The following is a 15214-nucleotide window of genomic DNA, read 5'->3' on the forward strand; positions in this document are numbered from 1 at the left end:
TCTCTCTCTCTCTCTCTCTCTCTCTCTCTCTCTCTCTCTCTCTCTCTTCTCTCTCTCTGCCTATGTCTCCCTCCCTTTCCTCTTTCTCTTTGCTGGAAAACCTAAAATTATTAAGTACCAAAGAAAATCTATCAATCCTATGAAAGTCCTGAAGTTTTCTACTTTAGAAAACAATTGAGGACAAAATAAAGGAAGAAAACCTAACAAGCAGCTGTTGAAGGTACAAAGAGTCATCATACTGCTGTTTCATTCACTGATGATGCTGAGCCAGAGAGGACCATATTTAAAGCACATTTTAAGTTATTTGAGGAATACCACCTGAATAAGGTAGTGTCACAGATGGTTATGTCCCATTCATTGGAACATATGCCATGTTGCCCTACTCTGCAAAGCATCACTTGACAATCTACTTGCTGAAAAAGTACCTCTTGACTAGATCAAGGTTAAGTATATTCAGAATGAAGTACATGAGTCTTGAAGGGAAAGGAGCCAACCATTTTTACATTAACTTTATCCATATGCAGGAAGGTTGGTTAACAAATACAATAAAAACCATTATATCCATCACTCTATTAATGAGAAATCTTCCTCTCTCTTTTTCTCTCAATAGGCATTTATTAAGAGCCTAATATGTGCCTGTGCTAAGCACTGAGGCTATACAAAGAGTCAAAAGAAAGTCCCTGCCCCCAGGGAGCTTGAAATCTAATGGGGGATACCACATGCAAACAAATATGTATGCACAAACTATATACAAGACAAATAGGAAATAATGAACAAAAGTAAGGTACTGTAATTAAGAGAGTTGGGACATGCTTAATGTGGAAGGTGGGATTTTAGTTATCACTTGAAGGAAGTCAGAGAACCCATGAGGAAAGAGAGAATTGCAGAGATGGGGTACAACCAGAGAAAATTCCCAGAGCCTAGAGATGGAGTGTTTTGCTTATGGAATGGCAAAAAGACCAATGCCACCAGATCAAAAAGTAGATGGTAGGGAATAAGGTATAAGAAAACTAGAAAAGTGTGTTTTGCTTTGAATTTGATTGTGGAAGTTATAGGGGGTCACTAGTGTTTATGGAGGGTGGTAAGGTCAGACCTACACTTTAGGAAAATCACTTTGACAGATGAATAGAGGATGGATTGGGGCACAGATAGACTTGTGACAGGCAGACCCACCAGCAGGCTATTGCAATAGTTCAAGTGTGAGGTGATGAGGGTGGCAGTAGTATCAGAGGAAAGGGTAGATTTGAGAGATGTTGCATAGGTGAAATCGAAAGGTCTTGGATATGGGGTTAAGAGATAGGAATTTGGAATGACATCTGGTTTTTGAGCCTGGGGGGAGGGAGCTGGGGATTGGGGACACCCTGGACAGTAATAGGGAAGCTTGGAAGAGGGGAGGGTTTAGGAGAAAAGATAATGAATTTGGTTTTGGACATGTTGAGTTTAAGATATCTACTGGACATTCAATTCCCTCCCTTTCCCCCTTTGTCTTTCTTGCTTTCTCTCTGTTTTTCTCCCCTTGTCTCTCTCTCCATCTCTCTATACATACATGTGTGTATGTATACACACGCAACACACATATACAGACACACATAGAAAAGATAATGAGTTCAATTTTGGACCTGTTGAGTTTAAGCTGTCTACTGGATATCCAGTTCCCTCTCCCCACCCCTTTCTCTCTCCACACATATATACACCCCCCTCCCCAAACAGACATATATAGTTTATGTTCATTATAATGACTTCAAAGGCACTGTAAGATCTGAACATGCCTTCTAAATTATCCAAAAAAGGTTAAATTGTGTCAAGCGGAGTTTTGATGTTGAGAATATTTATTGAATTCTAGTCCTTTGAAAATTTTGACAATAATATATGTTAACTGTCTATTAAGTTATGCTGATTTATTTAACCTCTACAAAAGTACTGTTCTGATGGCCTATCGTAGTGAGGAGATGACTTTGAATTTTCAAAGGCTAAGGCATTAGACATAATCTCTGATATATTTGTTAAGTATGTTCAAGAAGGCTTTGAGTATGTGTACAGCTATTGGCTGTGTATGCTCTTTGAAGGACCAGCTTAGCTAAATAAAGAGGGACACATTTCAGAAGAGTTATACGAATTCATGAATTTTTTTTTTGCACGTAGTGACCTATAAAAGAGATATGAATTGAAAACATTCCTCAGTGCTGTGTTTATTGTTATTTAATTGCTTAGTCGTGTCTAACTCTTTGTGACCCAATTTGGGGTTTTCTTGGCAAATATACTGGAGTGGCTGTCATTTCTTTTTCCAATTAATTTTACAAATTAGCAAACTGAGGCAAATAGGGTTAAGTAACTTGCCTGGGTTTGCTCAGCTACTAAATATCTGAGACTGGATTTGAATTCAAGTCCTCCTGACTCAAGGGCAGGCACTCTATCCACTGTGTCACATAGTGGACCCCAATACTGTGTCATCCTTCTCTAATAATAATAGATATAATTATATAGATATAATATCTATATAATAATAGATATATAATTTATATAATTTTTAAGAGTTACAAAACACTTTATATTTTCTCATTTGATTTTCACAATACTAATGTGAAGAACTTATAACTGATAATTATAATATATAATATATAATAGAACTTATTATCACCATTTGATAGATGAGGAGACTAAGGTTAAGTGACTTGCACAGGGCCACATAGTTAATGAGTGTGAGGCACTATTTGAACTTGAATTTTCTGAACTCCAAGTCTCACTATTCATCATGTCATTGAGTTGATGCTTATCTTAATGTTGTTATTTAGTTGTTTCAGTCTCTTTGTGACTCCATTTTGGGTTTTATTGGCAAAAATAGTAGAGTGGGTAATTTTCTCCACTTCATTTTACAGATGAGGAAATGGAGGCAAATAGGATTAAGTGACTTGTCCAGGGTCACACAGCTATAAAGTGCCTGAGACCAGATTTGAACTGATGGAGATGAATTTACCTGATTCCAAACCCCGTGCTCTATCCACTGTGCCACCTAGTTGCTTTGATCATCTTAATATAAGGAGGACAACTGATCTCATTGTTATCATTGAGACTTGGTAGAATGGGACTTATAAGTGAATTTATAACACCTATTATTCAAAAGCAGTAGAATAAGATTCAAAGAATGGTGGAATCAAGTTGTTCAGTTTATATTCATGTAGAAAAGTCCAGAGAAAGGGAGAATTTGGGAAGGTCATTTGGTAGGAGGAGAAAGAGAAGATATTATCAGAAGAGTATACTACATTATGTACATATTTATAGCCATAGAGAAACATATCTAAACTTTATTGTGGTCTTCTGGTGGGTTGGGAGAAGGGAAAAAGAAGAACAAAGTAGTGCACAGCAGAGAGCAAAAGAAAACTCGCAAGGAAGCAAAGATGGACAATTCTCAACACGAGTATTATTTATCACATAGGCTTTCTTGAAATTTTGTTGTTATATATTTTGAATCCTCTCATGCTCTGCTATGCACACACCATGCTTTTTTCCCCCTTTCTAACTTTGTATTTAGGTTTATGATATGTTTTTGTTTCTTTTCTCTATTTGTGTTCTGATGTTTGAGTCTAAAATAAAATTTCTGGAAAAAAAAAGAGTATAATAATGAGCAATTAAAGAGGTTCAGAAAACAGAAGACAAAAGGAGGGAGATATGAAATGATATAGAAGTGGCTTGTATATGCTTTAGTTAAATATATTCTCTTCTCATAGCCACCTTTTTAAATCCACCTTTTCCTTGATGATTTTATTCAGGTGTTACTTTCTCTGTGTAGTCTTTCTTAATTCTTTCACTTGTAAATGATCTCTCCTCAGACAAATTATCTTTAATTGAGTTATCTCTGTAATGGTTGTATATTCCCACTACTACCTTGCCACCTTTAGAATGTAAGAATGTAAGCTTCCTAAAGTTAGGGTCCCTTCCATTTTAATCTCCATATTCCCAGTGTACCTAGTATAGTACTTTGTACATAGTTGGTGCCTTATTGAATTAAATCAAATAGAGGTAATTAACTACAAACACACACACACATACTTATCAGTACTTAACTGTATATATGTCTTCTAATTCTTTCTTTGCCAAAAGAAGAGCAGCCGACAAATTTGTTATCCATCAATGCAGAACAAAAGAACCCTATTTTTCTCCATTTTTCTCACTTAATTCCCTTTATGATGCTTGAAGACATTAAAATTCTGAAGGAGCACCTGTCATTTTTATTTACCTTTTTTTATAATGTAAGGGCTTCAGCATCATTTAATCCTTTGCAATTGCTCAATATATTTATCTTTTTGCTTTTTCTTGACTCCTTTGTTTCCGTTTCAAAGTGTCTAGTGCACTTTGATCTTTTCATTAGGAAGTTCTCTTCTGTTAGTGATACATTTTCCCTATAGGATTGTATTAAATTTTTCATAGTAAATTAGACTTTATTGTAAGTCTTTATCTTTTGCTTTTTGGAATATTACATTCTGAGATTTTCTCTTCATTGGAGTAGTTACTGCCAAGTCTTGTGTAATACTGACTGTAGTCCCTTGGTTCTTGAATTCCGTCTTTCTGGCTGCTTGTGGTATTTTTTCTTCAACTTGGAAGCTCTAGATTTTGACTACAACATTGCAAGAAGTTTTTATTTGCATTCCCCTGTGCAGGTTATTACTGCTGGATTGTATTATTATGTTGACCTCTGGTTCTGCTAAATTTTAAAAAAAGTTCTTATTTATGATTTCTGGAAATATATCCAGGCTTTTTTTGTTGTTTTTTTCCCTTTATCATTTAAATTATTTATTTGTAACATTCTTTTTTTAATTGAGTTCTCATTTCTCTCCCCACCTCTTCCCTTTCTCAACTATTGAGAAGTAAAAAAAAGTGATATCAATTATGTATTTGAAATTATGAAACTGTTAGCTGTGTTAGATGTGCTGCAAAAAAAAGGAAAGTGAAAAAAATGCTTCAGTCAGCATTCAGATACCATCAGTTCTTTATCTCTGGAGGTGAATACTATTTTTCATCATGAGTCCTTTGGAACTGCCTAGGATCATTTTATCAATTAGAATAACTAAGTCATTCTCAGTTGATCATCAAACAATATTGTTGTTATGTGTACGATGTTTTCCTGGTTCTGTTCACTTCACTTTGCATTGGTTAATGTAAGTCTTCGCAGATTTTTCTGAAACCACTTTTTTCTTATAGCACAATAGTACTTTGTCACAATAATACACTACATTTTTTTTAATACATTCTCCAATTGATAGGCATCCCCTCAATCTCCAACTATTTGCCACCACAAAAAAAAGAGTTACTATAAATATTTTTGTACATATAGGTCCTTTTCCTTTTTAAAGTTCTTTGGAATATAGACCTAGTAGTGATTGCTGGATGAAATAGTATATGCAATTTTATAGCCCTTTGGGCATAGATCCAAATTGTTTTTTGGAATAGTTAGATCAGTTTACAACTCAACCACTGATGCATTAGTGTCACAATTTTCCCACATTGCCTCCAACATTTCTCATTTTCTTTTTTTTTTAATTTTTTCCCAAATGATTTATTAACTTCTGATTTACATCATTCATTTCTGCCAGATTTAGAGTTACAAATTTTCTCCCCATTTTCCCCCTACCCACTGCCTCAAAATAGCAGTCCTGCAGGATATCCCCTCCTCCAATCTGCTCTCTCCCATATTTTCTCCCATACCCCTTTCGACTTTTCCAGTGGCTCTCTATGCCCAAGTGCCTGTATATATATTTCAATATTTGATTTTAAAACTTTGAATTCCAGATTCATTCCCTTCCTCCCCTGTCACCCCCCCCCTTACTGGGAAGATAAGCAGTTCAGTATATGTTGTACATGTGTGGCTAATGCAAAACAATAACATAGTATTGAAAAAGACTGACTATATTTCCCTCCCTCCTATCCCACCTCCCACTTGTTCTATTCTATGCTTTGATCCCATCCCTTTCAAAATTGGGTGCTTCCAACTTTCCTCCCCCAGCCTTCCCTCCCTTCCATCATCTCCCCTCTCATGCCCTTCCCCCCTACTCTCCTGGAGGGTGAGATACCCAATTTCATTCTCTCCTCAAGCCAATTCAACCCTTTTGCCTTCCTATTCTTCCCCTCCATTGTAACCATTTTCCCTTGCCTCTTCTTTATGAGATAGTTTACCCCATTCTGTCTCTCCCCATCTCCTCTCATTATATTCCTCTCTCACCTCTTAATTTCACCTTTTAAGTATTATCCCTTCCTGTTAAATTGGTCCTGTGCCCTATAGCTATGTATATCTGTAAACATATATACACACATTCACATATGTATTCATATGCCCATATGCCCTCATATATATATTTCTATTCCCTTCAACTACTGAGAAAAGGTTCATAAGTTACAATTATTGTTTTTCCATGTAGGGATGTTAATAGTTCAACTTTGATAAGTTCCTTATGATTTCTTTTCCCTGTATACCTTCTTGTATCTGAATATCAAATTTTCTATTCAACTCTGGTTTTTTTCAGCAAGAGTGCTTGAAAGTCCTCTATTCCACTGAATGACCATATTTTCCCCTGAAACATGATACTCAGTTTTGCTGGGTAAGTGACTCTTGGTTTGAATCCCAGCTTCTTTGACCTCCAGAATATCATATTCCAAGCCCTTCTATCCCTCAGTATAGAAGCTGCCAGATCCTGGGTTATCCTGATTGTGTTTCCACAATATTCAAATTGTTTCTTCCGGGCTGCTTGTAATATTCTCTCCTTAATGTGGGAATTCCTGAACTTGGCTATAATATTCCTAGGAGTTTTCTTTTTGGGATCTTTTTCAGGACATTCTTTCAACCTCTATTTTGCCCTCTGGTTCTAAAACATCAGGGCAGTTTTCTTTGAGAACTTCCTGGAGGATGATTTCTAGGTTCTTACTTTGATCATGGTTCTCAGGTAGCCCAATAATTTTTAAATTATCTCTCCTGGATCTATTTTCCAGGTCAGTGGTTTTTCCCATGAAATATTTCACATTGCCTTCTATTCTTTCATTTGTTTGGATCTGTTTTACAGCATCTTGATTTCTCATAATTATCTTCCATTTGCTCCAATCTAATTCTGAAGCAATGATTCTCCTCATTGAGTTTTTGAGGTTCTTTTTCCATCTGGCAAATTCAGCTTTTTAAGGCATTTTTCTCCTCATTGCCTTTTTGAGCCTCTTTTGCCATTTGAGTCAGTCTTTTTTAAAGTATGATTTTCCTCAGTCAGGCTGTTGACTCATTTCATAATTTTCTTGCATCGTTCTCATTTCTCTTCCCAATTTTTGCTCCACTTCTCTTATCTGCTTCTTAAGGTCCTCTATGGCCTGTAACCAGCTCATATTTTCCTTTGAAGCTTTTGGTGCAGGAGTTCTGACTTCACTGTCTTCCTCCTGTTCCATGCTTTGCTCCTTTTTGTCCCCAAAATAGGAGTCTAATGTTGGAATCTTCTTTCCACTTTGTTTCCTTTGCCTGGTGATATCGCCCCTCAGTCACTTGACCCCTGGGCTTTCTGCCACAGTAGGACTCTGCCACCAGACAGGGGAGCTTTCGTCCCAAACGCTAGGGCTTTCTGAGCTGCTGGAAGTATTAGATGGGTGCCGTCTCTGAGGCCTCCACACGCTCAGGCAAGCTGGACACACATCCCAGGACCTCCACCGTAGTCTGCAATCCAGATCCAAGCAGGTTAAAGCAAGAGTGATTACTGCTCAGACTGGTGCTTGGTCCCCCTACACTGTGCAGGGCAGGAGCTGAAGCTGCCATGTGGTGCTGGCCAGCTGTGCTGGTGTCTCAGCTGCTTCTTGCCCCGGGGGCAAAAGCTGATGCATTCCCACTTACTGGGTCCCAAAGTCCAGACTGCACTGACCTCTCACTTTGTCCTTGTCATCTTTGTGTTGATAAATCTGTAAATGGCCACAGCTTCTGATGATTTGGAGTCCCTCCTGCTGGCAGCTGGTCAGGCCCACCTTGGGGCTAAAGCCTTGGGGTGGGGCTGGGCTCGGCTCCCAGAGCACTGAGCTATTGGCCTGCCAGGCTGTCCTCAGTGGGAGGTTAGCTTCTCTGTGTCATTTTGTGGGTTCTGCAGCTCCAAAGTTTGTTTAGAGACCCCTTTTTACATGGATTTGGGAAGGTGGAAGCCGGAGCAGGGGGGAGGTCCTGCTTCTACTCCTGGCTTTTTTGTTGTTACTTTGGTTTTCAGGAAGTCTGATAATCTTTAGATTTTTTCTCTACTTGACTTGCTTTCTAGGTCAGTTGTTTTTAACTATAGATACCTTGTAGTTTCTTCTATTTCTTTTTCAGTTTTAAAGTTTTGTTCAAATATTTCTTGTTATCTCAGAAACATTGAGTTCTGTTTGGTTTATTCTAACTTTTAGAGTCTGCTACTTGAATGAAGTTTTCTAGCTTCAATGTTCTAAGCTATTTATTCTCCTTTTTATTTTAACCAGCCAGAATTTCAATTTAATATTTTTTTATCTGGTTTTGGTTTTATTTTTTATTTTATTTTTAATTCATGGAATAAAACAAGCACTTCCATAACATAGTACAATAAAAAAGATGATTGTACATGAAACTGCAAATCTACTATGAAGAATTTACTATTCTTTTCAAATATGCAAAATTACCATGTAAATCTTTTCTTCCCTCCTCTGCACTCCAGAGATGGCTACTATTAGACGAAAATAGATACACACACATATATGTATTTATGTATGTATACATATACACATATTATATAAATATTTCTATTTATGAGTTCTTTCTCTGGATGCAGATAGAATCTTTCCTCGTATGTCATTTATAGCTAATTTGGGTATTTGTAGTAAACAAAATAACTAATTCACTCAAAATCTTTCTTAGAACAATATTGTTGTTACTGTATATAATAATCTATTATTATACCCAAAGAGTATATGTTGTTTAATATCTCTTTAGGCATAATTCCAAATTGCTCTCCAAAATACTTGGATCATTTGACTATTCCACAGTGAATTAGTGTCCCAGTTTTTTCACATCCTCTCCAACATTTGTCAATGTCCCCTTCTATCATTTTATTTATTTATTTTTTAAAGCAATCGGGGTTAAGTAACTTGCTCAAGGTTACACAGCCAGTTATTTCTGGGCATGGTGCTTTGTATCTGAGCCCAGATTTGATCCAGGTCATCCTGACACTGGAGCCGGTGCTCTTACTCTCTGAGCCTCCTGGCCGCCCCTAAGCAATTAGGGTTAAGTAACTTGCTCAAGGTTACACAGCCAGGTGTTTCTGGGTGGGTGCTAAGTGTCTGAGCCTGAGATTCAATCTCCAGGTCATCCCAACACTGGAGCCTGTGCTCTTACTCACTGTGCTACCTGGCTGTCCCCCCTTCTATTATTTTAGCCAATATAGTAGATGTAAAATGATATCTCAAGGTTGTTTTAATCTACAATCTACATTTCTCCAATCAATAATGATTTACAGCATTTTTATATGACTATAAATGATTTTGATTTCTTCATTGGAAATCTAACTTCATATCCTTTGACCATTTATCACTTGTGGAATGATTTTAGATTTGACAAAGTTCTATTTACTATTTGTGAATTTGTCTCCATCTTAATTTTACTCACTGTTTTCCTTCTCAACCTCTCTTTTTACCCTATCCCTGTTACCTTATCTTCTTCCCTTACCTCTTATTTCTTATTTTACCCACCCCTCTAAAATTCCTCCCTTATCTTCTTTACCCCCTCCTAATTTTATTCTATATACCCTTTTAAAAGTCTCTCCCCCATTATCGCCTAGTTTTCTCACCTCTCTAGAAATTTATAGCATTTCTAAACCTTTTCAGATGTACACTTTGTTTCTTCTTCAACCTAGATGAAAGTAAGGTTCCTACATTACGAGCCCTCCACCTTCACCTGTTTCCTCTGTGCTCCTTGTTCCTTTCACACCCCATTTTTATGAGATAAATGCTCCTTTATGAGATAATTTGCCTACTCAATTTTGTTTTTAGGATCACCCCAATATACACAACTCAGCTGCAATATTTCTTTTAAACTACCTTAGTGACTATAGCAGTTTTACAAATACTGATTACATTTTCATATATCATTGGTAAATAGCTTAACCTTTATCAGTGCCTTATAATTAGTCTTTAATGATTTCCTTCTATTTCTTCTGGATCTTTTATATTGAATTTTCCATCAAATTATGGTCTTTTTGTCAGAAATACCTGAAAGTCAGGGTGGCTAGGTGGCACAGTGAATAGAGCTCCGGCCCTGGAGTCAGGAGGACCTGAGTTCAAATCTGGCCTCAGACACTTAACACAAAAACTAACCATGTGACCTTGGGCAAGTCACTTAACCCCAATTGCCCTACCTTCCCCCCTCCAAAAAGCAAAAAAAAAAAAAAGAAGAAAGAAAGAAAAGAAAGAAATACCTGAAAGTCTTTCAGGTCATCAAGTATTCATTTTTTTTTTCATTCAGGACTATACTCAATTTTGTTGAATAAGTTATTCTTGGATGTAACCCAAGCTCCTTCACTCTTTGAAATATAATGTTCCAAGACCTATGGTCTTATAGTGTAGAAACTGCTAGGTCTTGTGAAATCCTAATTATTTTTCTGCATTATTTAAATTGTTTTTTTTTTCTTGTTGCTTGCAATATTTTCTCTCTTTTTTTCTTTCCAGGGCTCACATGCCCTGGCTGCCCCCTCCCCCCAACACATAGGAAAAGGCTGGGCTCTTTTTTATCCTTTCACATTATTATCTTAACAGAAATTCTCTTTACCTCCATTCCATTGTTACTAAGTGTCTTTTTGAAACTTTAAGGTTATTTATAAAGCCTGGGTGCTAGATGTTGGGCCATGATGAGGGTCAAAAGAATAATCTTTGTGTTCATATCCAGCCTTAGAAAGAATCAGTGGGAACTGATCACCACATAGGGCTACTAACAATGAGGACTAGTGAACTCTGAGGAGGAGAGTGAAGGGGAATGGTCTTGGCCAGCTATCTGAAGTTGATTTTTGTGTGCTGAATGAGTATGACCATGAATTAACAAAAGTTCTGAAAGTGCATGTTGGCTAGGGGAGCATTTGGCAATAAAGCAATAACATTTCCCATAAGTCATAATAAGAGATAACAGCTCCAAAGATGGTTGTAGTAGCCTGACAAAGATACAGTGAATGGTTAAGTTCCAAGTCATGGTGGAATAGCAGCTTTGGAGATCAAGTAGACCAGCAAGGCATGACCACTCCTAAGGCAGAGTAGAAAGGTAACAATAAGGCAAAAGGCTAGAGAAGAGTAGAAAGGTATTAGAGGTTCAGTTGGGAAACAATGAGGTGTAGCTAATTTCTGGGAGATGGAATCATCAGAAGCACTGCAGTTAAAATGAAGCCCCTTTTTACCAAGGAATGTGAATTTTCCAAGAAGTGTTACTTTGTCCAGTAGCACTGGCATCTTTGGGATATTTTATTTATTAATTACTTGAATGAAATAGAAAATATACTTGTCAAATTTGCTTATGGCCGAAAGCTATGAGTGCTATCTAGCACACTGGGCAACAGAATCAGGATCAAAAGAGTTCGCAACAGGGTAGAATGATTATCTAAATAGATTAAGACAAAACAATATGAATAAATATCAAGTCTTATACCTGGATTAAAAAAATTAACTTCAGAAGATTTTCTAAATAACAGATTCTATGAAAAAGTTGTTGGGGTTTTATTCAGTGTAATATGGCATTCTAAAAACTAGTAATATCTAAGGTTTCATTAAGAGGATCACACTATCTTGTAAAAGGGAGATTATTGTTTTGTTTTACTGTGACTTGTTCTGACCATATCTAAAATACTATGTTCAGGTCTGGGTACCATATTTGAGAAAGGATATAGACAAGTTGAAATACATCCATACAAAGGCAACTAGGTTGGTTGGAGGCCTGGGTACAGTATCACATGAGCAACAGTTGAAGAAACGAGGAGTTGCTTAGCCTTGAAAAAATTTTGTGGGGACAAGAAAGTTGCTTTCAAATATTTGAGAGATTGTAGTATAGGAAAGAGATGATTCTTGTCCTGCTTGTCCTGGAGTGTGAACTGGGAATCATTCATAGAAGTTGTAGAGAGACAAATTTACCCTTGATCTTAATAAACATCTCTTAATCATTAGTTTTCAAAAAGTGGAATAGGCTTGTTTGAGAGGCAGTGGGTTCCCCTTCACTAAAAGTCTTTAAGCAAAGCTGCCTGAGCACTTATTGGTAATGTAGAAGGTGATCTTCATCAGGTGTAGGGAACACTTCATGGCCTCTTGGTCCTCTTCAGACTCTTAGATCTTGTGATTCTGGTGGTGGAGTGGTAGGAAAAAAGTAGAAGAGGATGTTAAGATTCGTACAATTTTTAGACTATTTACAACTATTAAGTTAACTGTGGAGGAGGGCACCTAGGGGACACAGTGGCTAGAACACTGGGTGTGGTCAGGAAGAATCTGAGTTCAAATCCAGCCTCAGCCTTACTAGCTGTGTGATCATATATCACTTAATCCTCTTTGCCTCAGTTTCCTCATTTGTAAAACGAGTTGGAGAAGGAAATGGCAAACCACTCCAGTAACTCTGCCAAGAGAACCCCAAATAGAAGATGGTGGAGTAAAAGCCAGAACTTGCTTGAGCTCCTGCTCCAACTACCTCCAATACCTGTAAAATATAAATCTAACCAAATTTTAGAGCTACAGAATCCTCAAAGTGACAGAGAAAAACAAATCTACTACTAAAGGCAGCCTGTCAGGCTGACAGGAGGGGTCTATCACAGGGAGCTGGGAGCCAAGAGCAGTCCCACAACAGCTGCCCGGGCCTAGACCCCGGGCTGCCCCAACCAGCAGCACAGACCATCCAGAGAAGACTTCAGGAGAGTGAATCACTGGCAGCTGTGGCATTTTCCAGACTTCTCAACCTATAAATGCCAAAGAGAAAGTAAAAGGTCAGCAGGGAACTCTGTTGGAACTGAGTTAGAGAAGACAATGGTCTGGCCCCTACCCATGGGCGAGTGGTAGAGGAGGCATAGAGGCTGCAGCTGTTGCAGTATGGCTGTCTCAGGAGTTCCTGGCCTGAAGATCGTAGAAGGACCCAGCAACCATTCAGAGGATAATCATGGTTGCTTTGACCTGCTTGGATCTGCGTCACAGTCTTGGGTGGAGGTCCTGGGGTGTGTGGCCAGTGGGCCAGAGCTTGTTGTGGCTGTAGAGAGGGTACCTTCCTCATAGCTCTGACAATATTTGCAAAAACCCTAGCTGGGACACAGCTCTCTCCACTCATGAAGCAGAGTTCTACTGTGGCAAAGAGCTCAAAAGTCAAGTAATTGGCTGGCAAGATGAGCAAAGAGAGGAATCACAATCAGACTATAGCATCCTTTTTTGGGGAAAAAAAGGATCAAAACATGGAACCAGAAGAAGACAATGAAGTCAAAACTCCTGCATCCAAAGCTTCCAGGAAAGATATGAATTGGTTACAGGCCATGGAGGAGCTCAAGAAGGATTTTGAAAATCAAGTAAGAGAAGTGGAGGAAAAATTGGGAAGAGAAATGAGAATGATGCAAGAAAATCACAAAAAGTGAGTCAACAGGCTGCTAAAGGAGACCCCAAAAATACTGAGGAAAATAACACCTTAAAAATAGACTAACTCAAATAGCAAAAGAGGCCCAAAAAGCCAATGGGGAGAAGAATGCTTTAAAAATCTGAGTTGGTCAGATGGAAAAGGAATTTCAAAAACTCACTGAAGAGAATAATTCCTTCAAAATTAGATTGGACAAATGTAAGCTAATGACTTTATAAGAAATCAAGCTACTATAAAACAGATCCAAACAAATGAAAAAATAGAAGGCAATGTGAAATATTTCATTGGAAAAACCACTGACCTGGAAAATAGACCCAAGTGAGACAATTTAAAAATTACTCGACTACCTGAAAGCCATGTTCAAAAAAGAGCCTAGAAACCATCCTTCAAGAAATTCTCAAGGAAAATTGCCCTGATATTCTAGAACCAGTGGGCAAAATAGAAATTGAAAGAATTCACAGATCACCTCCTGATAAAGATTCCAAAAAGAAAACTCCTAGGAATACCATAGCCAAATTCCAGAGTTCTCAGGTCAAGAACAATATATTACAAACAGGCAGGAAGAAACAATTTGAGTACTGTAGAAACACAATCAGGATAACACAAGATCTAGCAGCTTCTACATTAAGGAATCAAAGGGCTTGGATATGATATTCTGGAGGTCAGAGGAGCTAGGATTAAAACCAAGAATCACCTATCCAGCAAAACTTAGTATAATGCTTCAGGGGAAAATATGGACATTCAATGAAACAGAGGACTTTCAAGTATTCTTGATGAAAAAACCAAAGCTGAACAGAAAATTTCACTTTCAAATACAAGAAGCAAAAGAAGCATGAGAAGGTAAATAGGAAAAAGAAATCATAAGGAACTTATTAAAGTTGAACTATTTATATCCCTATATGGAAAAATGATTATTGTAACACATAAGACTTTTCACAGTATAAGGATAGTTGAAGGGAATATATATATATATATATATATATATATATATATATATGTATATGTATAGGAGGGTGTATGTGTGTAAGTGTGTACATGTATACATAGACAGAGGGCACAGGACAAGTTGAATAGGAAGGGATGACATCTAAAAAATAAAATTAAGAGGTGAGAGAGGAATACAATGGGAGAATAAGAAAGGGAGCGATAGTTTAGAGTAAATTATCTCATATAAAAGAGACAAGAGAAAACTGTTATAATGGAGGGGAAGAGCAGGAAGGTAAAAGGGAATGGGTCAATTGTACTCTCATTGAGTTTGGCTTAAGGAGGGAATAACATACACTCAATTGGATATTTTACCCTACAAAAAAGTAGGGGGGAAGGGGATAAGAGGGGGGATGATAGAATGGAGGGCAGATTGGGGGAGAGGGTAGTTAGAAGCAGGCACTTTTGAAACAGGACAGGGTCAAAGTAGAAAATAGAAAAAGTGGGGGGTGGGATAGGATGGAGGGAAATATAGTTAGTCTTTCACAATTGTTCTACTATGGAAATGTTTTGCATCACTACACATGTACAACCTCTATTGAATTGCTTATCTTCCTAGTAGGGGTGGGTGAGGAGGGAAGAAGGGAAAGAATATGGAAATGAAAGTTTTAAAAACAAATGTTAAAAAAAATTTTTTTTACA

This window comes from Petaurus breviceps, unplaced genomic scaffold (assembly GCF_028583685.1).
Source record: "Petaurus breviceps papuanus isolate PSGF00001 unplaced genomic scaffold, PetGlider_PUasm1.0 90730, whole genome shotgun sequence".
NCBI lineage: Eukaryota > Metazoa > Chordata > Mammalia > Diprotodontia > Petauridae > Petaurus > Petaurus breviceps.